This window comes from Pelobates fuscus, chromosome 3 (genome assembly GCF_036172605.1).
Source record: "Pelobates fuscus isolate aPelFus1 chromosome 3, aPelFus1.pri, whole genome shotgun sequence".
NCBI lineage: Eukaryota > Metazoa > Chordata > Amphibia > Anura > Pelobatidae > Pelobates > Pelobates fuscus.
The window spans coordinates 401,606,310-401,632,519 of record NC_086319.1 but is presented as its reverse complement, the minus strand read 5'-3'; the positions used below and the strand labels follow the sequence as shown (position 1 = coordinate 401,632,519).

The 26,210-nt window shown below is 44.7% G+C and overlaps 1 protein-coding gene across 8 annotated transcripts in view; it reads left to right on the top strand.

The window, feature by feature from the left end:
• Positions 1-26,210, top strand: part of KDM6B (lysine demethylase 6B) — a 111,937-nt gene that overhangs the window by 63,166 nt on the left and 22,561 nt on the right. For 5 of the 8 annotated variants that reach the window (XM_063449713.1, XM_063449715.1, XM_063449720.1 and 2 more), the window contains exon 2: positions 16,747-18,493. The gene's annotated coding sequence lies outside the window, so the exon portion shown is untranslated. Of the gene's footprint in view, positions 1-16,706; positions 18,494-26,210 lie in introns of all 8 variants that reach the window. The other 3 variants (XM_063449716.1, XM_063449717.1, XM_063449714.1) reach the window with 2 other exon arrangements.

Below are 26,210 nucleotides of genomic sequence, written 5' to 3'. Positions count from 1 at the left end.
AAGTGTGTGTGTGTAGTTTAACTCTCCAAGTGCCAAAGGTTAGGCATTGCCATCTTCCTGGCACCCCAAGGGTTAATTTACAGTGCCATCTGTTTATAGATACATTGCCCTGTGTGGTATTTTTAGAGTCCCTGAAAAATGATGAAAGGGTCCATTAACCCTGCTAATGCTAGGGGGCTGCGCCCGGCTAGTATGCTGAGATTAACTCTGTGGTGACCAGACAAGGGCCAGTTGTCAAGTCAAGAGGTGGTGTGGAGGCCAGTATTTACAGGGTTATAATGTAGATGCATCACCTGTGAAATATAGTATTTTTGCTTTGTAGTTGCAAGGGTTAATATGTTCCAAGCATCGGCAAAACAGAAAATATATCTTTAATGTGTTTCTCAGAGCATTGTGCAAACTGACTTGTTTAACCTCTTAAGGACACATGACATGTGTGACATGTCATGATTTCCTTTTATTCCAGAAGTTTGGTCCTTAAGGGGTTAAACAATTGAAGAATAATGTGAGAATGTAAAATAAAATGATGATGGGGGGGGGGAGGCAGGGGTTAAATTGAAAATTGGGGGACGGTTTGGCTGAATTGCAGTAATTTTCGTTTTTAATTTTGTGTTTTCTCTCCCCTTTTTATTTTATTTATTTTCAAATCACTTTGTAAAGGCAAGTCCATGTGTAGTGTTTAAACCTCACCAGTGTTCTGGGTACTGGACACTGGAAGGGGTTAACTATTTTGCTTGTATGTGGCCACAGCTGGCCCTTCTCACCAGATGTATTTAATTCTTGTCTGTCACTTTGTTAACCCTGTTGCAGTGCATTTTAACAGTAAAATATTAATCAATTTAACCGTTTCTGTATCAGAGGTGCAAATACTTACTCTTGTACATAAAGAGTTAACCGTTGAAGAAATACATTGTAATGATTGTTTTTTTTGTGTGTGTGTGTGTACACCAAGGGTTAATGTGAGCTATGCATACCCAGGCTGCATCCTACTTGTAGGGTTAATTTTTTTTACTAGAATAAACACGCAATTGATAGACGTTCCAGGGTGCATGGGGTTAAGTGGCAATATACAGTGTCTTTTATGGCGAGCCAGGGGTTTATATGGTATTGGGGCTGGTGGGTACTTAGAGGGTTAACATGTAGCCCAGCGCGTATTTATAAAGGTAATGGTGTAATATGAGGCGAGAGAGGAGTGTGATTAGAGTACATACTAGAGGTATTTTAAGGTTAATACGCTGTGTTTATAAGATTATGGTTTGGGAAGGAGGCATCCGAGGGTATATTTAATGACATGTTAAAGGCGGAGTTGGCGTGTTAGACTGGGCACAGTGGGCATGTATAGGGCTACCCTGGCATGAGAATCTAGCATAGTATGCCTTGTCTAATGTTTTTTTTTAAGGGTTTTGGAGCAGGGTGAATTAGTAAAACATGTTTAGGGTTAAAATACATGTATTCTAGGGGGTCTGAAGTACAGATAAAAGATGGGGTATCTGGTTCTTGTGAAGGATGTATTGATAAGATTGCGGCGCTGGTTGTGGTGCAGTACACGGGCATCGAGGCAGCTGTGCTGCGGTAAAATGGGTCTGAATTTGCATGTAATGGTGCAGTATGGAGAGGCTTGAAGGCAGATGAAGGGGTTATGGTGCAGTATGAAGGGGTTATGGTGCAGTATGAAGGGGTTATGGTGCAGTATGAAGGGGCACACTGGTACGCATAACGTACTGTTTGAAGAGGTGGGAGGCGATCTGTATGGTTGTGATGGTATATGAAGGGACATGAGCTTAGTTTTAGTGTTATGATGCATTGTGACAGGGCAGGGAGTATGGGAGCTGTACAATTATGGTGCTATATGAAGGGGCAGGAGGGTAGTTGTAGGGTCATGGTGCTATCTGCAGGGGCGGGAGGGTAGTTGTAGGGTGAAGGGGCAGGAGGCTAGTTGAAGGCTTGCAAGCAGTGCAAAGGAACTGAAGGGTTAGTGTAGGTCTACGGGGCAGGATGACGTGCATAAAGTTACAGGGCAGTGTGAATGGGGCAGGAGGTTCTAGGGCTGGTTGTAAGGTAGTGGAACGGTGTGACGGGGCTGCTTGTAGGGTGACAGGGCTGGTTGCGTTATTATGGGGCAGCGTGGCAGGGCTGGTTGCTGGTTAGTTATGGGGCTGGATGAAGGGTTACGGGGCTAGTTGTAGGGTTGTGGATCTGGATGAAGGGTTACGGGGCTAGTTGTAGGGTTGTGGATCTGGATGAAGGGTTACGGGGCTAGTTGTAGGGTCGTGGATCTGGATGAAGGGTTACGGGGCTAGTTGTAGGTTGTGAATCTGGATGAAGGGTTACGGGGCTAGTTGTAGGGTCGTGGATCTGGATGAAGGGTTACGGGGCTAGTTGTAGGGTCGTGGATCTGGATGAAGGGTTACGGGGCTAGTTGTAGGGTCGTGGATCTGGATGAAGGGTTACGGGGCTAGTTGTAGGGTCGTGGATCTGGATGAAGGGTTACGGGGCTAGTTGTAGGGTCGTGGATCTGGATGAAGGGTTACGGGGCTAGTTGTAGGGTCGTGGATCTGGATGAAGGGTTACGGGGCTAGTTGTAGGGTCGTGGATCTGGATGAAGGGTTACGGGGCTAGTTGTAGGGTCGTGGATCTGGATGAAGGGTTACGGGGCTAGTTGTAGGGTCGTGGATCTGGATGAAGGGTTACGGGGCTAGTTGGGTTATAGGGCAGGCTGTATTTAGGTATATAATGTATTATTAATAATCCTATGTAACAGATTAGCGTGCAGGATGTCACTTAGAGGGACCGTATGCGATGAATGAACAAAAGTAGATGCGTGGAATTACGTGGGCTGCAATGAATGTGTGTAGTGTTTTCATTGTTTATTTTTATTGTGAAATTGAATGGTGTTTTTATTACCAGTTGCGTTTGCATCTCCAGGGTTATTGTGAATGGCAGATGATTTGACACTGGTATCTCCGTGGTTAATACTCAGTATAATGGCAACTAATCAGACTCTGGTATCTCTGGAGTTAATAAGTGGAATCATTTTGTTGAAGGATTACTAGTGGTAAGGGGCCGGTACAGATTGTTCTTGCACCTTCAATAATTAGTCACATTGTTAAATGATCTCTTAGTTTAACCCCTTAAGGACACATGACATGTGTGACATGTCATGTTTCCCTTTTATTCCAGAAGTTTGGTCCTTAAGGGGTTAATGTCCCTTAGATTTCCCGTGGCTGGTCTGGAGTATTGCCTCTTCTGCCCCACTGCGTCTCTCCTCAGCCCAATGTGTTTTCCTTCTGCCCTCTCTTCCCTCCCCTGTAAAATAACATAATGCTGTATTGGCAGGACTCTCCCAGCTGTGCCTCTCGGTTTCTCTCTCTCTGTGTATTGTCCTGTCTGTGCTGTTTGTCTCTTGCTGCTCTCTGTCTCTGTTTTGGCTGTCACCCCACCCCCCTCTGTCTTGTATGTCAGGCCAAGGTCTGTATTAGGTCAAATTCCATTTTCTCTGAATTCTAGCTGACTCTCTAAACAGGTGTACCTTGTGTTCCTTGCTGTATGGAGAGATATTTTATTATACCTCGTAATGTATGCATGCCATTGGCGTGTGTTGCTGTATGCACTGTACTGTACTTTGTACATTATAAAATATGCCAAATACCGCCATTGTGCTTTACCTTCTATCATACAATACAGTATATGCAAAATGCAGGTGGTGTGCTATACCTTGTTCACAATAAAATATGCCCAACGTTGGTGGTGTGCACAGTACTGTGCTTTCTACAATACAGTATATGCAGGACACTGGGTGTATGTGCTGCACTTTACATTGTACAATTTAATATTGCAACATGTGTGTTTGCTGTGCTGCACCTCGTACAATATAGTGTATACAGAATTATGTTTACAAAAACTGCAAATATGCTGCATACATCATTTTAAACTTTATACATATGCATTGATCTATTTTCACTTTTTTTGTTTTTATGCTTATTATAAAACGTGCAGCATACTGAACATTGGCAGTTATTGCATACCTTGTATTATACAAGGTGAAGCACAGTGCGCACTGCCATTATCCTACAAATATGAGATCATGTAGAAGGTACAGTGTGGTGTGCACCCCCAGTAGTATGCGTATGTTCATAGTGTAGCAGGTACAGTGCCGTGTATGCTGCCAGGGTTTTGCATACATTAAGCTGTACTATTGCCAGAGAGTGTCAGCTGATAGCACTTGGCCAGGAAGTTTTTAAAATTGGCTGGCATGCTAGTGTTTGCATTTCCACCTTAAGTTCATAGACTGCTTGCCGGTTTAATGTGGGCCAGCGCCAAGGGACTCTGTGTTGTATAATGCATGTAAATGAAGGGGAAACATACAAAATAAACACAGTTTAAATCTGCACAGGTTAGTTTGCGTAGTTATCCTTGAGCTTTGGCCATTCCAACAATAGTTTGGACAGTGATGAAATGTTGTGGAGGTCCAACCCAGCCTTGGCGGCAGAGGAGAGCTGACTAGCATGTCTCTCGTCACAGCGTCCGATCTGCTCAGATAGGAGTTTCTCAGTTATTCGCTGTCTACATACTGAACATGCAAAAGGAAAAATGTAATAAATAAATAAAACCTGAAAAAGTGTGTGTGTGTGTGTGTGTGTATATATATATATATATATATATATATATATATCTCTGCTGTTGAGAATTAAGGCTTTTCCCAATTTAGGTGATTAAAGGAACACTCCAAGCACCATTTTTGAATGGTTCGACTTCATACGTGGGGTTTGCCAGGTTCCTCTACCATTGGCAGAGATCTGGAACTAAGTAGGAACTTCAGTTGGCCCTCCGGCGATAAGCTCCACAAAGCAGTGCTTGGCTCAGACAGAACTTCTGGCTCTCCGTCATTCTAAAATGGTTTGACAATTTATAAGGCGTTCGCTGCAGTAAGAGTCAAGCCAATTTATTACAAATGTTGAAAAACCAGAAGCTCTGTTTGAGCTAAGCCTTGCAGTGCGTGGCTTAGCTAATTGGCAGAGAGCGTTGAACTGAGGCTAGGCTTGGCTCAAGAGATCTAATGAAAGCTCCTGCTTAGGAACTTCCTGGCTCTCCATTCTAAATAGCCGAGGCGGGGAACGGAGCCTAGCGGACCCTGGTACAAAGTCAAACTGGAGTTCCACATTGGGACACTGTCCCCAGTTTGGATCAGGGATGTAGTCCAGCAGCATCTTGGGGCTGTCGTTTAACAGTTCTGATGTTTTCCCAGGACCCCAAACACCTAGAAAACTTGGTTCCTGTCCCCCCAATCTCATATCCATTGCTATACGCTGTAATGATTCACTAAGCTGTAGTGGTTATGGAATTTGATGTATCGTTGTAATGCTATCTTGACGCATTGAGATTTAATAGGTAAAAATTGGTTCTCCTCTGCCAGCAAACTCTGTTTCTAAGTGGAGCTTGTATTGAGAAACATGAGGTTAGTGCAGTGTGAGTGAGCGTTCAATGGAACTTGAAGTGATCTCCAAGTAAGCGTGTATGCAATGTTTCTGAATGAGAAGGCTTTGCACCAAGTTAGCTTTTTATGTTGTTATATAGATCAGATCCAGTTGTGCTTCCAAGTGAGTAATATAGTCCGGGAGTGCACATCAGCCTGCCTGTGCTTGCAGTCTTATGAGTGGGTATTGATTAAGACTTTCTACTAACGAGTAGAATCTATGAATGAACTGGAGAACGTAGCCATGTACAATCCAACTAAGAAGGCCAAGTGACCAGATTTGGTTGGGGCTGTCTAGTGATCTACTTTCTGATCAATGAACAAGTTAGATTGACTTTTTTGTATTCATAGCAACCTGCATCTGTGCCACCACCCCATTCTGGCAACAGAATGGCTTGCAGAATGATCACCAGTCGGAGGTCCCTGGAAAAAATTCTCTCTGGCTGGAGCGGAGAAAGGACTGTGTGGTGGCGGTTGTGATTGGATGGAGCGGTGGAAGGACTGTGGTGGTGTTTGTGACTGGTTGGAGTGGAGGAAGGACGGAGCAGGGGTGGTAGTGATTGGCTGCAGGTTTGGCTGCGGCAAATGAAGGATGATGCAGTGGTGGCTGTGGCGGATGAAGGACGGTCCTGTAAGTGCTTGGCTGCAGTGGCGCTTGTGCTTGGCTGTGGCGCATGAAAGCTGGTGCCGTGGCGCTTGTGCTTGGCTGCAGTGGTGGCTGTGGCGGATGAAAGCTGGTGCAGTGGTGGCTGTGAAGGATGGTGCAGTGGCGGCTGTGCTTGGCTGCAGTGGTGGCTGTGGCGGATGAAGAATGGTGCAGTGGCGGTTGTGCTTGGCTGTGGCAGTGCTGTGGTACCTTTCTATCCGAGGATGATATGTGGCTTACGAGGGGGCAGGTCTCTGGAGAGTGGCTGCCAGGGAATTTTTTTTTTTTTTTTTTTTTTTACACATGATTAAAAAAAATTTGCAGAGCTCAGTCATCGTTTACTTGGAGAGGTTAAGGGATAGTTTTGGTGATGGGCAAATAAAAGGGAGGACTGTTTAATCTGCGTATTCTGAGCACAGAAAGTGGGGTAAGCCATGCGTGTGTCTGGGTGGCGAAAAGATGAGTGACCATCTGTTCACATAGTCCGACAAACCCATCTCTGTATACTGCCCTCCCTATCGCACACTCTCACTTGGTTTGTCTTGATCAAGCTCTTTGCCATCGCTCCCTAAGCTCAATTTCTTTGTCTCCTCGCCCTTACCCCACATGACACTGAGTCCTTGCCTCCCCCCCTCTTGCTCCGCCTCCCCCCTCCCCTCCATCCCCTTCTCCCTTCCCCCTCCTCCTCTCTCTATCAGCTGTTCATAAATCATTCATGCGCACTGGCTGCAGTCCAGGACCAGCCTCCGGCTCTTTAAACAGCACCAGGCTCTCCTGCTGTATGCTTTACATTTCTAACTCATTCATTTGTGACAGGGACACTAGGAAGCTGGGAGATTGTTCATTCTGTGCACACAATTACCGAGACGGAATGCATCTGTGAGCATGGCACTCCCTGGCTCAGGGGGAAACACAATAAAAGTGAAAAAAGCCTCTATCTATCCCTCCCAACCTCTCACCACTGCAGGGTGACACAAACAGAAGGAGCTATGAGCCTGCCCCTTCCCCTGCAGGGTGACACAGTGACACAGACAGTAGGAGCTATGAGTCTGTCCCTCCCCCTGCAGGGTGACACAGACAGAAGGAGCTATGAGTCCATCCCTCCCCCTTCAGGGTGACACAGTGACACAGACAGAAGGAGCTATGAGTCTGTCCCTCCCCCTGCAGGGTGACACAGTGACACAGACAGAAGGAGCTATGAGTCTGTCCCTCCCCCTGCAGGGTGACACGGTGACACAGACAGATGGAGCTATGAGTCTGTCCCTCCCCCTGCAGGGTGACACAGACAGAAGGAGCTATGAGTCTGTCCCTCCCCCTGCAGGGTGACACAGACAGAAGGAGCTATGAGTCTGTCCCTCACCCTGCAGGGTGACACAGTGACACAGACAGAAGGAGCTATGAGTCTGTCCCTCCCCCTGCAGGGTGACACAGACAGAAGGAGCTATGAGTCTGTCCCTCCCCCTGCAGGGTGACACAGACAGAAGGAGCTATGAGTCTGTCCCTCCCCCTGCAGGGTGACACAGACAGAAGGAGCTATGAGTCTGTCCCTCCCCCTGCAGGGTGACACAGTGACACAGACAGTAGGAGCTATGAGTCTGTCCCTCCCCCTGCAGGGTGACACAGTGACACAGACAGTAGGAGCTATGAGTCTGTCCCTCCCCCTGCAGGGTGACACAGTGACACAGACAGATGGAGCTATGAGTCTGTCCCTCCCCCTGCAGGGTGACACGGTGACAGACAGATGGAGCTATGAGTCTGTCCCTCCCCCTGCAGGGTGACACAGACAGAAGGAGCTATGAGTCTGTCCCTCCCCCTGCAGGGTGACACAGACAGAAGGAGCTATGAGTCTGTCCCTCCCCCTGCAGGGTGACACGGTGACACAGACAGAAGGAGCTATGAGTCTGTCCCTCCCCCTGCAGGGTGACACGGTGACACAGACAGAAGGAGCTATGAGTCTGCCCCTACCCCTGCAGGGTGACACAGACAGAAGGAGCTATGAGTCTGTCCCTCCCCCTGCAGGGTGACACAGACAGAAGGAGCTATGAGTCTGTCCCTCCCCCTGCAGGGTGACACAGACAGAAGGAGCTATGAATCTGTCCCACCCCCTGCAGGGTGACACAGTGACATACACAGAAGGAGCTATGAGTCTGCCCCTACCCCTGCAGGGTGACACAGACAGAAGGAGCTATGAGTCTGTCCCTCCCCCTGCAGGGTGACACAGTGACACAGACAGAAGGAGCTATGAGTCTGTCCCTCCCCTGCAGGGTGACACAGTGACATAGACAGAAGGAGCTATGAGTCTGCCCCTCCCCCTGCTGGGTGACACAGACAGAAGGAGCTATGACGTGTCCCTCCCCCTGCAGGGTGACATGGACAGAAGGAGCTATGAGTCTGTCCTTCCCCCTGCAGGGTGACACGGTGACACAGACAGAAGGAGCTATGAGTCTGCCCCTACCCCTGCAGGGTGACACAGACAGAAGGAGCTATGAGTCTGTCCCTCCCCCTGCAGGGTGACACGGTGACACAGACAGAAGGAGCTATGAGTCTGCCCCTACCCCTGCAGGGTGACACAGACAGAAGGAGCTATGAGTCTGTCCCTCCCCCTGCAGGGTGACACAGACAGAAGGAGCTATGAGTCTGTCCCTCCCCCTGCAGGGTGACACAGACAGAAGGAGCTATGAATCTGTCCCACCCCCTGCAGGGTGACACAGTGACATACACAGAAGGAGCTATGAGTCTGCCCCTACCCCTGCAGGGTGACACAGACAGAAGGAGCTATGAGTCTGTCCCTCCCCCTGCAGGGTGACACAGTGACACAGACAGAAGGAGCTATGAGTCTGTCCCTCCCCTGCAGGGTGACACAGTGACATAGACAGAAGGAGCTATGAGTCTGCCCCTCCCCCTGCTGGGTGACACAGACAGAAGGAGCTATGACGTGTCCCTCCCCCTGCAGGGTGACATGGACAGAAGGAGCTATGAGTCTGTCCTTCCCCCTGCAGGGTGACAATGTGACACAAACAGAAGGAGCTATGAGCCTGCCCCTTCCCCTGCAGGGTGACACAGACAGAAGGAGCTATGAGTCTGTCCCTCCCCCTGCAGGGTGACACGGTGACACAGACAGAAGGAGCTATGAGTCTGTCCCTCCCCCTGCAGGGTGACACAGACAGAAGGAGCTATGAGTCTGTCCCTCAGTTTGGAAATATGTGGCTTGGTTTCTTTAATCTGTAGTAACCCACTGCTACACTTCTGTTTCTTTCTGATGCCTTGGGATATTTTAATTAATAATAATAATAATAATAAACATCCCCTTACACCTGCCCTCCAGCCCCTGGGGACGTCCTTACATCATCACGTCTAACAGGTTACTCATTCTTGCATCACAGAGCTGTAAACATTCTTACTTACTGTGTATTCTATCCATAATTTGTAGATTACATCACTTACGAGAGAGTGTGTGTGTGTGTGTTGAATGTATGTAGAATTATTTTTGCCATATTGTCCAGTCATGTAAATAACAGATAAAAATGCAATACGCCTTTTACTTTTTTTTTTATCCCATTTACCTGCCTGCTACCTAATGCGTGAATGGTCCCTAGCCACATTAAAGGCTGTGAGTGGAATATTTGGGATGTGTGCTTTGTCCTGTTCTAAAGAGATTTGCTTAACCCATTAAGTGTTTAGAGATGTATGCTGACTGTATTGTAAACCAAACTCTCATTACAATATGTGGACTAAACACACTTGTTTGCAGTTTGCTATCCAAATGTATGAATTGGATTTTGCTCTGTAATTCCCACCTACTTTAATATTTGCCTAAACAGTTGGATGTATCTCTGTAAGTCGGCAACATATTCAGTGGTGCAGCACAATAGGGTTACAAAGTGACAGACATTGCAACATTATTTATAAAGCGCTAACAAATTCTGCGGCGCTGATTACGGTTTTAATTGAGCTGGGGACATGTCCGAGTTATAAAGCTAACTGGGCCGGGAACAACTCACTTGTGCACCATGGGGATTCATTGTTGTGATCACTAGTCGATGGCTAATGAGGGGGTCTTGGCTTTGTGGCTTATAACAAAACATTCAAAGCTTTAAAAGAGGGGATGAAAACGCAAGGTCGGAAGCCAACAAACCGGAAGCCACATGAAATAACAATGGGGAAAATTGTCCTTTCAGGAAGTAATGAGGGAGAGGAGTGACTTTTTTTTTTTTCCCTGTGTGCTTTTAATTTATTTATTTTTCCCTCCTTCTCCTCCTCCTTTCTCTTCCAATGTTCTATGTAATTGGGAATAAAGTGAAACGTTAACCATAGCTTGTCTCCGCTATGGGCTGGTGCACATTATGTCTTAGGGTTTGGGGATTCTTGTTGCTGATGGCAGATTAAGGGCTGATTTTTTTTAAGCCAGTCGATCAGCAATCCATTCTTCCCCGGCCGCTCACCCCAATGTTGCCGGTGATGTTCGGTTTTGCCGATGTCGCCGGCAGAAGTCTAAAAATGCCCTAGCCTGCTACTATTGGCTGGAAATGGTCCTATCCCAAGGTCAGCCTAGAAGCTTGTCAGAGTCCATCATAGCTTCTGGCAGACTTCCCAAGAGGAATCCCACTGTCGTAATCGGCTTTAAATGAATTTACTGTTGTACTTGAGGGAAGCATTGTTTAAAACTGTACTGTTTGTTCATAAATGTTCTCGTTATACCCTAACCCTTTCTCTTCTTGGTTTTTGTTTTTTTTGTTTGTTTGTATAAAAATGAGACATAACTTGTTGGACAGCAGTATGCAGAACATATTCCAAAAAAAAACTCCAATGTGAAACTAGTATTTATATCGAGTGTTTTGAAGTTTTTATTTTCCATGTTCTATTTCTGTCCTACAGCGTGTGTTGGGCTCAGACTACAACGTGTTATTTAAGGTCACGAAGGTTTTTTTAGGTGATCATTTGGTCTTTAATTGGACCATTACCCTCCATGACTAGGGACACGTGGAAGCTAAGATTTGTCTCTATGTTTAGGGGGTCTATATCCGTGCCATTATTTCCTTTAGTTGTGGTCTACACTTATCCACGAACTGATCAATATATATCAGTCCTTCTCATCAAGGGATAGTCTTATAACCATACTATAATGATGGACAGTATATAGATCATGCAGAGGTGGTCACAATAATTCACAGTTTACCTTTTTATCCCGAAATCAATTAATATAATGGAGGGCACACTCCACATACAAGCAAGCGAGCGCTATAGTGTGAACGGGTGCTCACTGTGAATACCCTGTGTCCCTTCAAGGCTAAATACATACATACATACATAAATATATATATATATTAAACCGGAACACATTGTATAAAAGAAAGCAACAAACTTTTTATTTAGCAATCCAAAATGTCCTCACAATTCCTGTGAATATAGCAACATCCAGAACAATAAATCAGTACATGTAATGAAAAACAAACAGGTTAACATACCAGAACCTATGGTGGCCCACCATTGTGACCATCATCTTTTGCTGACTTGCTTGAGAACTTTTCTGGGAAGCTCCCACCCTACCGGAGTAGAATGCTCTCCCCAGCGGTTCTCACCTCCTACACCCTCTGCAATACAATCCTCAGTTCCCGACCCGTCACCCCAATAATGGAATAACCTCATGGACGCAATCTAATATTTCTCCAGCCTAAAATCTTCTAATAGATCTTTGTCAATCTATCGCAATACAGAATGCACTTGTAATCATGGTTGGCTATTTTTCTTACCTGTTCTGGATTGTGTATTTTTTTTTATTTTTAATATTATATTATATTGTACCCTATTGTAACAATTGAACGTTTTGTGACTTAAAAACAAGAGCAATCTCAATGTATCTTTCCTGGTAATATGTTTAACAAATAATGTATTTGCGTTGGTGGCCACCAAATGCGGTTCAACCCAAACATTCATGAGTTGTTATAGTGTAAAGAAAAAGGTGGGATCTGTAGACCTCGGTGCACTGTTCCTAGGGCTGGCAAACCCGTAGTCCAGGCACTCGAGGTCTTCATACATCAGCCGATTTACTGGAAAAACATGACAGATCCAGCAGGTTGCGCAGGTAATACTATATTAGACAATATGGTTAAGATACAAAGAGATAACAATCTGCCAACGATGCTTAAAGATAATCAAACCCTATGTAATGCCAAAGTCTAATTATAGCATTGTACCGTATCACTTAATAATCACCAGATGTAAGTTTACCAAAAGGTCATTAATATTACAAATGGTTTTGGATTGCTAAATAAATTTCAAATTTTTATATATAAATATAGATTTATATTTGTATGCATTTCTTTATTCGCCGAGAATCAGAGCAGGGTCCAGTCCAAAGTGGGTTAATACCTGTATTTGGTTGGATACAGGGAATATTTCGCCCTATTGGTTAATACTACTAATCCATTGGAAAATCTTGCTAAAGGTTGTGACCTCTCTGCACGCGTAGGCTGATGTTCCTAAGGGTTGACCAGTACAACAATGTAACTTGGTACCTGTAGAAGTCCTTTTAATACGGACGATTTGTTTGGAAACTTGCTGGAGCTACGTCCTGATGCACACATTTTGTAAATTCCTGATGGGGAAACACGTGGCTTTGTAGACCTGCAGTTGCCTGGGTACATTCAGTGGAGACTTATACAATGACTCAATGTAGCTTTAAACTTCTTCGTGAAATGTTCAAATCCCTTCATGCCCCCTCATTATGGCCATACTGTTCAGGTGGCATTTACAGAAGTCCACCAGCAATAAAAATCTAGCCTCCAAAACTCCACAGTGGCTGTTAATTGGGTTTTTATTTATTTATTCATTTTTAATGACCACAAAGCATTATTACTTCTTGCTTTTTTTTTGTTGTTGTCCAAAATGGGAAAGATTTCAGCTGCCCAATAATCCTCCATTGACAGTAGATCTTCACAGAATTTGACAGTGTCTAATAGAGCAAAACCTATTTTGTTTTGCCCCCCTATTTTGTGGGTAGTCTTGGCTGTGATCACCAGGATTAAAAGAGGTTATTGTGTAACTGGTTCAATAACCTGGATATTTTGTGAGAATTGTTTGGAATTCTAAATGAATTTCAAGTCTGTCAGCTGAACTGGAGAATTTTGTCCTTAAAGTTGAAATTAATTTTATATTCGTGAAATGTCCTACTTTAGTAAACCACCTTGTCGTATCCATGTATGTGACACTTGAGGTGGAAAACCGAACCTGCTGTATTTTGTGGAAGAGGATGTCTAACCTATAAAATGAACTCTATTCCAAAATCTCACCTCTTTGTTATAAACGGCTATAGTGTGTTTGTTGATTTATATGATGACCTTATAAATGACAATCCGTAACTTTATCTGGTTACTCGTTGGTTAGTTTGGCAAATCTGTCTGGTGGCTGCTTTTGTTTCGATCTAATACCCGCTCTCTTTTGTGATTTGTCTTATTGTGAGATTTTTTTTTTTCGTCCTTCTTTGCTAGGCTGGTATACCATTCCTGGCTTAGCAGAGCTTTTAGAAAATCCCTTATTTTATTTTCCCATTTAATTACACAAAGCGACGTTTAGGAATCTTCCCCCCCCCCAGATTCACAATCCAAATTCCATGCTTTAAATATGAACAACCAAACTCTGTCAAGGATTCCTCAAAGCACTCGTCTCTGAGGAAAAAAACCTTCCAGAATGTTATAAAACCCAGTCATGTGTCAAAATTGCTCCACATCCTGTTTTAAGTTGGGTTTTATATATGTGACAGTTTGTACAGATGTCAATTTACTTGTAATACTTGAATTTCCAGTAGAACACACCAAACAGAAATTAGAAAAATAGAGTTGTACAAATATTCAGTCCTTTCGGTCTTCGGAAAATGATGAAGAGTTTGGAGACCCTTGGGTTCAAGTGATGTGGTTTTAGTGTGTGTAGTGAAAGTGGTTTTAACTCTCGGCTATTGAGACAACCAAGCTTCTAGTCATTTGATGATTAAACGCTTCAACCACCAAGAACAAGGGGTTTTTAAGGGAAATCTTAGATATCTGTGAAAAGAATCATGTAGCAAGTGAAGTGAAGGCACCTGTGATAAGACGTGCAATTTGTTTAGTTCTGCATCAAATTTGGGCAAATTGCGAGTATCCAAATCGACAGAAAACTGGGATCCATATGGATTCTGTGTTGGATCAGTTGGTTTTGATAAGAATGGCAAATGATGGAGTGGTAACTCTTTTAATTTTGCTCTTTCAGCTGTTTAGTAGATAGCCCCCTAATTCCTTACATGGAATTGCAATATTTAACAATGCCAAATTAGGAAGCCCCCTACTAAAGAACCGAAAGGGTGAAGTTAAGAATTTTGATCTGTCAACTGTTTATTAAATACCTCCCTAGATAAAATTAGTTTGTGGAATTGGCATATTTAAGTCTAACAAATTATCCTGCTATTCAGCATATAGCTCCCCTTCTTGGTATCTGATAGCAGTGACGGTAGTGGGTCCCTGGATGCTCTGCCTGTGCCTATTGTCATTGCGGAGGATGTATGAAGTGGTTGGTTGTTTAGGGTTAAATGTTTTGTGTGCTCTCCTGACCTACTCTTGCTTTTAACCACCTAGATGGATTTGGCTGTGGAGCCTGTACAGCGCTATCTGTTGGTTGTGCAGGTTTTGAAACGGCTATTTGCTCTACCTGAATAGCAAGGCTGGCTGATTTGCATGTTGAGGTATATTTGCATATTGGGGATTCTACAGGCAGGGGAGATGCTTATTGTTGGTTATTGTCTTTCCCAGCCCTTTATAAATATGTCCATACATTATGTTGACTTCCTGTATGTCTCCACATATGATTTGATTATTTGTATTTTAAGGTTTGTCACAGTAAGTTTAAAGTAATGAGCCTATGGGCGTATCCGAAGCAAAATCAAAGCTGTGCGAGCAGTGCCGCAGTAAAAGCGGTAGCTGGTCACAGTCCTGGTAGAGGGGTCAATAGCCTCCTTGATGGGGAGAGCTGGAGCCTGGTTGGGTTGAAGCGCATCTGAGCGACCCTAGTGAAGATTCATTGTCTGGTGGAAGAGTTCCTTGGTCTCAGGAAGGAGACTGGGCAGAGGTCCTCTGTTGTAGTCCAGGAGCTCCGTCTCAATAGCCTACTAGGGAATTATCTACTGAACGGCTGAAAGAACAATCCGATCACTTCATAAATTGGTACTTGGTGACTGCCACCCTCATTCCACATAGAGAATAATGGGCGTCTAGATTTAAAAAATGAATTACATTTTTGGAACATATTTAGTTTTATCCGAATCTATATTTTCTGAAACTTTTATAAATGAACAAACCCATTTCCCCCCCCAGTGCACATCGCTACTAGTTATCCCGTTTGGGACAGCAACAAAAACCAATCTGTAAATGAGGAGATCCATTGTTAGAAAATAGCACCCACATCCGGCACTCCTTGGAAGCTGCAAAATGTTCTGTGACGGATACAAAGCAACGATTCTAGAGGTCTCGGGTTGGAACGCTGTGTACCAAATCAGAAACTTTGTATCCACTTTTAGGACAGAGGCCATGACTCAGAAAGGTTTATCCAACGATTGCGTGTGGAATGATCGTAGATGATGATGCTGCTAATTTAAGGAAACATTTTGCATGTGTGCGCGTGTTCAGAAGGAAACTTTTTTTTATTTTTGGTCCGAATGCCAATTGTTAGCTGGCTCATGTTAAATCCATCACCTAGGTGTGTTAATCCCTACAGTCCAGGCGGTGGCAGTATTGAGCCACGGGATGCTTCTGCATTGAATACATGTTAGTGATCAGAGAACCTTGTGTAAGATAAGCACGATACCTAGAAAGTGTTCTGATTTTAGCAGGATAGTTGGTCCATGTCAAATCGGAGTAGCTTACTGCAAGACTGTGTGTGTGTGTGTGTGTGTGTGTGTGTGTGTGTGTACGTACACAAACTATACCATTCGTTGTTTTAACAGGAGTTTGGTTATGGTACAAGGAGGCAACGTTTTTTGTTGCATCATGCATAGTGTGTGTCTCTTGTATCAGTGGAAAGGCTAGGGTTGGCACTAAATTACAGCCACCTTCAGGTCTCTAGAAAGCCGTAAATCTTAATTTTTTTTAAATTTAGTTTTTGTTCTTCAGTTTTAGAACATTTTGCTTTGTTTGAGAGGTCCGTGCCACTTTCTTTTAACCTTTTTTAATCGCCTTCAGTGTATGCGATTTATATTTTAACTGGTGGTGTAGACCTCCATAAGTTTATCATTCTAATAAAACAAAATTTATGCAAATGTGATCCGGTCATTGAGTCATTTCAAAGCTCCAATAAGAATTCTCTGTAATGTGTTCAGGACACTGCTAGATTATATTGTTTAAGCCAGCGTCACATAGGGCCGCAGTAAATACACACGGTGTGCCGTAACAGGAGTTTCCTATTGGATGCGACGTTATCGGACAGTCTGCTCTGTACCATGGGGGGTGGGGAGGGAGGGTTACATCCTTGGAGTAATGGAAAGCTTCCATTTGTAACTGGTTCTCATCAGGAGAGTGCTTTATGGAGTAATGCTCTGCATATGGTTAAATGAGTAATGATCTGCAGGTCACTGACAGAAGACTGTTAATGAAGTGATGCTCTGCAGGTCTCTGGCAGGAGAGGTTTAAGGGACTGATGCAAGTCTACCCAGCCCTGAGGAAAAGATTCGATCATCTGCAGGTCTCTGGTTTGGAGACTGCAGCAGCACTTCCCTTCAATCGAGCTGAGAACTTTCAATTACTACCCCCCCTGCGCAGCCTTTATCCCTGCGCGATCACTGCCCCAGTCACAGCCCCTTTAACAATTCCAAAATACTGCCCCCTAAAGGATGGGAGCAACCACACTGCTCTCTACCTTTGTATTGCTACCTGCTATTCCTTTATTAGTTTCCCCCCCCTCCATATACATTGAGCACTACCTCGCTGCTCTCTATTTATTGCCCCCTTAACAAAGCAAACAGAGCTACCTCTCTGCTATTCTTTATTGCCCCCTTAACAATCCACACAGAGAGCTACCTCTCTGCTATTCTTTATTGCCCCCTTAACAATCCACACAGAGAGCTACCTCTCTGCTATTCTTTATTGCCCCCTTAACAATCCACACAGAGAGCTACCTCTCTGCTATTCTTTATTGCCCCCTTAACAATCCACACAGAGAGCTACCTCTCTGCTATTCTTTATTGCCCCCTTAACAATCCACACAGAGAGCTACCTCTCTGCTATTCTTTATTGCCCCCTTAACAATCCACACAGAGAGCTACCTCTCTGCTATTCTTTATTGCCCCCTTAACAATACCCTCTGAGAGCCATTGCTGAATACCACCCATACACGTTCAGAGCTGCCGTTCTGGTCTCAGCAGGATGTGTAGAGTTAGAATGACGGCTCTGAGTCTGCAGAGGTTGTACAAAATTATTATGGAGGCACAATGCGACTTTCCCTCTACCTGTCCCATATATCTAGTTGTTATTTATTTGTATCTGTATCTCTACTGCTTCGCTCTCGCACTGCACTCCGTACAGACTCGTTTCTCGCACTGCACCTCTTACAGACCCGTTTCTCGCACTGCACTCTGTACAGACCCGTTTCTCGCACTGCATCTCTTACAGACCCGTTTCTTGTACTGAACTCCCCCTACGGGCCCACTTCTCGCATTCACTGCACCCTGCCTCTCACACTACCCCACTACCTCACTAGTATGCTGCTAATGACCTGATAGTCACACTGCATCGTTTACACACAGCAACCTCTACTACCGCTTTCCATAGCCCCTCTACATTCCCTGTGCCGGCCATAGCCGTATTCTATATCCCGGCTATCAGACTGTTTCACACACTACATACCTTAGTATAACTGTACTGATTTACCCAGGCAGGTTCTCTGCTTGACTGTACAGAATCCTCTTCTATGAATAATGTGACTGTCTTTCTGTGTGCATCGCTACTGTTTGTTCTGTCCACCTACACTGCTCTGCTCTTCCTGTCTGTCCTGTCCTCCTACAATGCGGCTATTCTTTGCTCTCCTAAAACAACCATGCTGTCTTTTTTTTGTATTGTGTGCTGTCGTCATCCTTCTATGTCCTCTATTCCACGGCTGTCCAGGTTTAAGCCTAGAGGGCCGCTGTCAAAATGGGTTGGGGGGGGGGGGGATTCATTTGAGAAATCCTTGTCTAGGATTTTGGCACTCAAGGCCTGTTTGGACAAGCCCATTCTACTGACCTCATACCACCACACACTGCGCTTGCTGCTATTCCTCCACTAATCCTTTCTGTGTTGCCCACAGGATACCTCTTTGGCCCAGCTGTGATCTCGGTATTGTCCTCCCTGACGTGCCACCTCCTGACCTTTGACGACACCGTAAGTAAAATCTCTCATTGTCTATGTACAAGCGTAGGGCATCAAAGAAGCAGCCGGTCTGTTAATGCTCTGTGTAAATCAATACATTGTGTTCAGTGCCACATTGGATCTGCATTATATGATGGATTATACTTGGTATTAAAGGTGCAGAACAATCAAAATGCTAATGTCTGCTTCAGAGCTGTTAAGGTAAACACCTCTTATTTTATGGTCATGAAAACAAATTTTGTTTTCCTGACCCAAAAGTGTTAAACACTATTTAGCCACCTTTTCCCACTTAAATAGGGTGAAAACTCTCCATATTACCAATGCCACCAAAGCTGGCCCCACCCCCGATCTGCCTCCTCTGCATTGCATCATCCTAATTGATGATCATAGCCAGTCCATTGCTTTGACAAAAGAAACGCATTGGATTGGTTGAGATCGTCAAGGAGGCGGGGCCAAACACCAGTCTGGCCAATCAGGATCAATGCATCTCTATGGGGAAAGTTCAGCATCTCCATATAGAGCATCTGAGGATTGGCCACTAGAGGCGTTCGTAGGCAGTAATGTAAAACACTAGCTTTTCTCTGGAATGCCAGTGTTTGCATTAAAATGTCTACAGGTACTGCCTATACTCATCAGGATAACTCCAACAAGCTGTAGTTGTTCAGTTGATTTATAGTGTCCCTTTAATATTCTTGTTGGCAGTGTAGTGCAGTATGTAGAACATGTTGTAGTTTCAATATGCCAGAACCAGGTGACCCAATTCAATCAGGTGGAATCTCTATTGGGTACACCTTGGTTTAATAAAATCTCCTTCATGTATACATTGGTGTAAATTACCTCGATTTTAGTTTTTTTCTGCTAATGTAAAAAAAAATGTTGTATTTCTGATCCTTCATATAAACTTTTCAAGTGACACAATTTGTCACAGACTTAAAACAGACAAAATTGGAGCTGCAAGCTTGGCACAAAAATGTTTAAACATTAAAAATCTCCATAGATGTATATTTGTGTGGGTCAGAGTAATCAGTTGACCTGTACTGCACTGCATCCTCGGAGGGTCATCGGTGAGTAACTTTGGCTGCAAGCAGGTTGTCTTATAGATGCATGCATGTGCCTCTTAAAGTGGCACTAGCACTAGAAATTCACATAGAATTGTTTATAAAAAAAAATAAAAAAACTCCCTTTTTGGAATTTTAGTTTAGTTATTCCAAGCACCGTTTCACTGATTTTGAAGTGGTCATGGTCCTGAAGTCTTGGTGTGCACACTTTCACTATAAAATGCTACACTTGCTGGAGGTTTAACTCCACCTCTGGCCATTTCATTTGGGCGTCATTAGTTAGCCTGGACCAGGAGTCCCTCCGTTCCTAAACAACCTATCCAGAGTTTTCATAGCAGCCACAGAGCTTGAACTGACATCCGCTAGAGGTGCTTTCTGACGATATAGCTGCGTGAAACTCTGCTGCTTCAATCAGATGGTCTCCTGTGGTGTTTTGCTGTGCATGCGCAATAGCCTCCCAGCATTTTCCTATGGGGACACATTGGATTGGTTATGGAGATCATAAAGACTGATGGTCTTCTAGAAAGAGGTGGCGCAGCTTCAGGAGAGAGCAGTGCGGCGTGGGAGCATGCTAAAGTGTTTCTTTATATCCCTCCACAGCTGTGTTTTATGAGCATAGCAAGATTTCCTGCAGATCTAACCACTTTACTACATCTCCCAGAATCCTTTACTGTGTAGCTGATTGTCATGTTCAGACAGAACTAAATGAAAAATGGAGGGAATGGGGGCAATGTAGGCAACTATCCTGGCATCCTCAAACTGTTTAGTTCCTAAATGGTTTTAAATAAAAAATGAAAATGGTTTTATGTAATTTAACCAGCAATACAGCAGTCTAATTGTAGATGTGCAGACATTTCTTATGTTTGGCCTTTATGAGCGTTAACTATTGCATCTAATATTTAGCACAGATTCTTTTTGTAAATGTATTTATTTTTAGAACACCTGTAGAGTATTCAGAAAACCTTAAAACCGGGAACCGGAGTATTTTGAACCTGAAAATGTAAAACCGGTTTTGTTTGTTTGTGATTTAACCTCTTTATTGCTTTTGTTTATTGATTTTATAAAAGACATAACACCCTTCTGATGGAGAAGCACAAAAAAAGGTGTTTTTATTTCAGGGACACTCTAAGTGTTAAAACAACTTTTGCTTAATGAAGCAGTTTTGTTGTATAGATCATGCCCCTGTAGTCTCCCTGCTCAATTATCTGCTATTTAGGAGTTAAACCATTTTTGTTTTGTTTATGCAGCTCTAGCCACACCTTGTTTCATTTTCTATCAGCTCAATGTGTTTACTTTAGAAGTTTGTATCTCCTGCTCTGTAAATTAAACTTTACTCACTCACAGGAGGCACCTGCGGGGATCTAGCAAGCTATGGAAAGAGCAGGTTATATGATTTTCTAAATTAATTAAATTAAACAAAGTGTGCCATAAAGGAAGTTTGAACATTAGATCTCTTTACAGGAAATCTGTAGGGAGACTATGCAAGTCACATGAAGAGGAGGTGTGACTAGGGCTGAATCAGCAATTATTTTATCCTAAATGGTAGAGAACTGAGCAGTGTGCCTTTCTTGCCTGCAGCATTATCTGTTCGCAACTTTAATGTACGTGATTTAAAAGGGGTTTTGTGCGTTTTCTTTTTTGTTTGTTTGTTGTGTGCAGAGAAAGGTAGGAAATGTAGTAAATCTTTAAATCAACGTTGAGGCAGTGCCAATATTAGCTGCCTTTTTATTAGTACATTTTATTTGGTGTGTGTGCAATGTGCTTTCTGTGGGCCTCACCGGTGAAATTTCACATTTTAGTGTCACGTTTCACAGTAAGTTGTGTAACGATATTCTGTAACTGCAACTTCTGCAAAAACTAGCCGTGTGAAGCCTCAGAGACGAATAAGACTAATTAAAGGGATATTTTGTCCGGTTACCTGGCAGGGATACTGGGTGGGTAATTGGCAAGTGAAGGTGATAGATGGGTAACGGGTGTCTGTAAGGGAAGGGTTAATAAAGGGATCCTGGCTGGGTATCTGTAAGGGAAGGGTTAATAGATGGATCCTGGCTGGGTATCTGTAAGGGAAGGGTTAATAGATGGATCCTGGCTGGGTATCTGTAAAGGAAGGGTTAATAGAGGGATCCCGGCTGGGTATCTGTAAAGGAAGGGTTAATAGAGGGATCCTGGCTGGGTATCTGTAAAGGAAGGGTTAATAGAGGGATCCTGGCTGGGTATCTGTAAAGGAAGGGTTAATAGAGGGATCCTGGCTGGGTATCTGTAAAGGAAGGGTTAATAGAGGGATCCCGGCTGGGTATCTGTAAAGGAAGGGTTAATAGATGGATCCCGGCTGGGTATCTGTAAGGGAAGGGTTAATAGAGGGATCCCGGCTGGGTATCTGTAAGGGAAGGGTTAATAGAGGGATCCCGGCTGGGTATCTGTAAGGGAAGGGTTAATAGAGGGATCCCGGCTGGGTATCTGTAAGGGAAGGGTTAATAGATGGATCCCGTCTGGGTATCTGTAAGGGAAGGGTTAATAGAGGGATCCCGGCTGGGTATCTGTAAGGGAAGGGTTAATAGAGGGATCCCGGCTGGGTATCTGTAAGGGAAGGGTTAAAAGATGGATCCCGGCTGGGTATCTGTAAGGGAAGGGTTAAAAGATGGATCCCGGCTGGGTATCTGTAAGGGAAGGGTTAAAAGATGGATCCCGGCTGGGTATCTGTAAGGGAAGGGTTAATAGATGGATCCTGGCTGGGTATCTGTAAGGGAAGTGTTAATAGATGGATCCTGGCTGGGTATCTGTAAGGGAAGGGTTAATAGATGGATCCTGGCTGGGTATCTGTAAGGGAAGGGTTAATAGAGGGATCCTGGCTGGGTATCTGTAAGGGAAGGGTTAAAAGATGGATCCCGGCTGGGTATCTGTAAGGGAAGGGTTAAAAGATGGATCCCGGCTGGGTATCTGTAAGGGAAGGGTTAATAGATGGATCCTGGCTGGGTATCTGTAAGGGAAGTGTTAATAGATGGATCCTGGCTGGGTATCTGTAAGGGAAGGGTTAATAGATGGATCCTGGCTGGGTATCTGTAAGGGAAGGGTTAATAGAGGGATCCTGGCTGGGTATCTGTAAGGGAAGGGTTAATAGATGGATCCTGGCTGGCTATCTGTAAGGGAAGGGTTAATAGATGGATCCTGGCTGGGTATCTGTAAGGGAAGGGTTAATAGAGGGATCCTGGCTGGGTATCTGTAAGGGAAGGGTTAATAGATGGATCCTGGCTGGCTATCTGTAAGGGAAGGGTTAATAGAGGGATCCTGGCTGGGTATCTGTAAGGGAAGAGTTAATAGGTTAATAGAGGGATCCCGGCTGGGTATCTGTAAGGGAAGGGTTAATAGATGGATCCCGGCTGGGTATCTGTAAGGGAAGGGTTAATAGATGGATCCCGGCTGGGTATCTGTAAGGGAAGGGTTAATAGATGGATCCCGGCTGGGTATCTGTAAGGGAAGGGTTAATAGAGGGATCCCGGCTGGGTATCTGTAAGGGAAGGGTTAATAGAGGGATCCTGGCTGGGTATCTGTAAGGGAAGGGTTAATAGAGGGATCCCGGTGTATTTAAGGGAAGGGTTAATAGAGGGATAGTTGGTGCCAATAATACAGTTGATGGTTGGGAGGAGAGGGGTTAGTGGGTGAATGGGAGGAGAGGGTTTAATGGGTGATGCTGGGTAAATGGGAGGAGAGGGGTTAATGGGTGATGCTGGGTGGGTGAATGGGAGGAGGGTTCAGTATGATAACAAGTTGCTGATGATGTGTTTCGTGGTCTGACGCCCACTAGTGTGGGAAGGATTCAGGAACTGAACATGCTGTGTGATACAGACAGTGACCTAATCTCCATCCTGCCTCCCTTCCTTCTCCTGTCTGTGTGTTTGTCACTAAAATCGTCTTTTTTTCATACCAGAGGGGGCTTTGTAGACCCCCCGTCTGTTTTTCTGTCTACATCCATTTCTCTGACACTCTTTGCTGTCTGTCTCTTTATTTGTGTCTGTCTACATCCATTTCTCTAGATGACACTCTTTGCTGTCTCTCTTTATTTGTGTCTGTCTACATCCATTTCTCTTTGCTGTCTGTCTCTTTACTTGTGTCTGTCTCTTGCCCTGTCTGTGTGTGTCTCTCACCCCTGCCTTTACTCACATCACTTCCTTCCCCCTGTCGATGCTTGCTGTTGTCACATTCTGTGTAGGGGGTGACATTCTCCCGTGTCACATGCCGTGGTAAGACGCAGGACAGGCGGTCAGTCATCTTTCCCCAGCTCGCTGCCTCTGGCTTTCTTTACTGCTCCGTGTGGCTTATTCACTAAACACCGACTCTAGTAAACTGACAACCAGGCTGAAATAGCCAACCAGTTACTACAGATCTGAAGAGGTTTTCCAAATCTTTTAGTCTCCGTTTGGCCATTCAGTTCTCTACGATTTGGTGTTTAGTGCATAAACCAGGCTGCGTATGGCACCAACACATTCCGTGGCGCTTTATAAACCTAGAAAGGTGAACTGCATCTTATTTCGGGCACGAAAAGTGCTCCATCATAATGAAGTTGTTATGGTGCCAGGATGTCTGGGAGCCTGTTGGCTTTGTAACTGAAGCCTCGGGCTGGAAGGAAGTGAAATGACCAAGTTTGCATAGTTACTACGTCCCCATTCACACAACTTACCTTTTTCACTGCGTTTTGTGAATGGGGAGCTGCTGCTATCTGATGCTCTTCGCCCTGAACGGAGGTTCTGGGGCAGAACGGACTGGTGCCAGTCTGAGGAACTTGGGGTTAAACCAGGACTTGCTCAAACATTGACCTTGTTCTGATAAAGTTGTTATGGTGCCCAGCATTTCCAATTCAACGTAGCAAACCGCCAGGATGGTTGTAGTTCTGTTCAAGTTCAGGGGAATTTTTAAATGTATTTTTTTTTTTTATTACTATTTAATTTTTATCCCACCCCCCTCAATGTAAATAATGTCCCTTTTGAATATTAATGAATAAAAGCAGCGTGTGTGTGTGTGTGTGTGTGTGTGTGTGTGTGTGTGTGTGTGTGTGTGTGTGCTCGCTGGGGATTACAGCTCTATAACTAACTTTCTCCTACACGTGATTGTGGGTTTTAATCCATGCATGCGTTCCCATTCACTCTCTGTAATTCCACGCAGTTACGTGATGCTGTTACATATCTCGTTCTAATAGTCAGCCAAGCCTGCCATAATGCTAGCTGAGCAAATCCACCTTAATAGAGCGGTGGGCTGGGAGTGGGAGGGGTGTGTGTGTGTGTGGCCAGGGAATCCCAGGGTGGGTGTGTCCAAGGGGGTGTGATGACATCAGTGTCCCTTTAAACTTGGCTCTTAAAGACAGAGGTGAGAGGAGGGGGGAGGAGCTCACTGAGGGGGAACAAGAGAGAGCGTGAGAGAGCATTTGACAAACTCAGACAGAACTGGCTGACTGATCAGACCGGCTTCCAGCCCAAACTACAGCTCGCTCTGTCACTTGGGATCTGTCCCAGCGAGCGCTCAGCCGGTGGGAGATTTTTGGAGCAGACTATACTAGACTCCCTCGCCAGCTGTCTTTTTGTTCTGAAGGTGAGTGGCAGGTGATTTTTAACTCTGATACTGGGACTTTAGGATAATTATTGTTTCGTAAGGATTCGGTGCTTTTTGAACCTTTTCGTCGTCGTCTGTCAAGGACTTGTCAGAATAATTCCCTGTCTGATCGTTCATTGTGTGTCTGTCTCCTCGTCCTGCGCTGTCTGCCTGTCTGCTCTGCCCATTGTTTTGATTTTCCTGTTCCGTCTGTGCTCCCTTTTTGTCAGACTGTCCTGGTCGCCTTTTCTCTCTCCTTCTCTTTGCTAATTATTTAGACACATGCGCTTTGTGGCATCTGTTTGTCACATGACTTCCAGAGCATTTCCCAACGCAGCCTCCTGCCGGTACGCAGCCCAGCATTTCTGGCAATCACTCTTCCACGAACTGTTCCTTTCCCCGTAACGGTGCTGTGTACTGCGAGCGGGTATTACCCAGCACTGACGTACTGGGGAAGCCCCTTGTCGCAGCTCTTAGTTGGTTCCGTGGGCGGAGGGGAGATTGGGGGAAATTAAGGGAAATCGTGTTATCAAAACGTTCAAGGGGAGTTGGTGCTGCTGTACCCGTGCTGTGTATACATGGCATGGTGTAGCAGTGTGTGTGAGGGCTAGGCTGGCACTGCCGCTGTGTATACATGGCATGGTGTAGCAGTGTGTGAGGGCTAGGCTGGCACTGCTGCTGTGTATACATGGCATGGTGTAGCAGTGTGTGTGAGGGCTAGGCTGGCACTGCCGCTGTGTATACATGGCATGGTGTAGCAGTGTGAGAGGCAGATTCTGGCTTTGATAGTGTATGTGTTGTGTATACACCAGGGGATGTAGTGGGGTGTGTGAGCTGGAGGCTGGCATTGATAATGTTTTTGCTGTAGTAGTGTAGTAGATTTTGCTTTGATGTGTCATTAGAGTGCCACCTGTGTCCGCCTCCAGTCTCTTGTGGGTGTGTTCAGTGTTTTGAGAATAGACAGTGGGGTGAGTGTGTCAGACAGTGTGTGTGTCAGTGTCTTGCTCACAATGCTGGGAGTGTGTGAATAGACTGTTCCCAGCAGGAAAACAATGTAACACAGAGTAACACAGTGTGACTGTTACATAGGG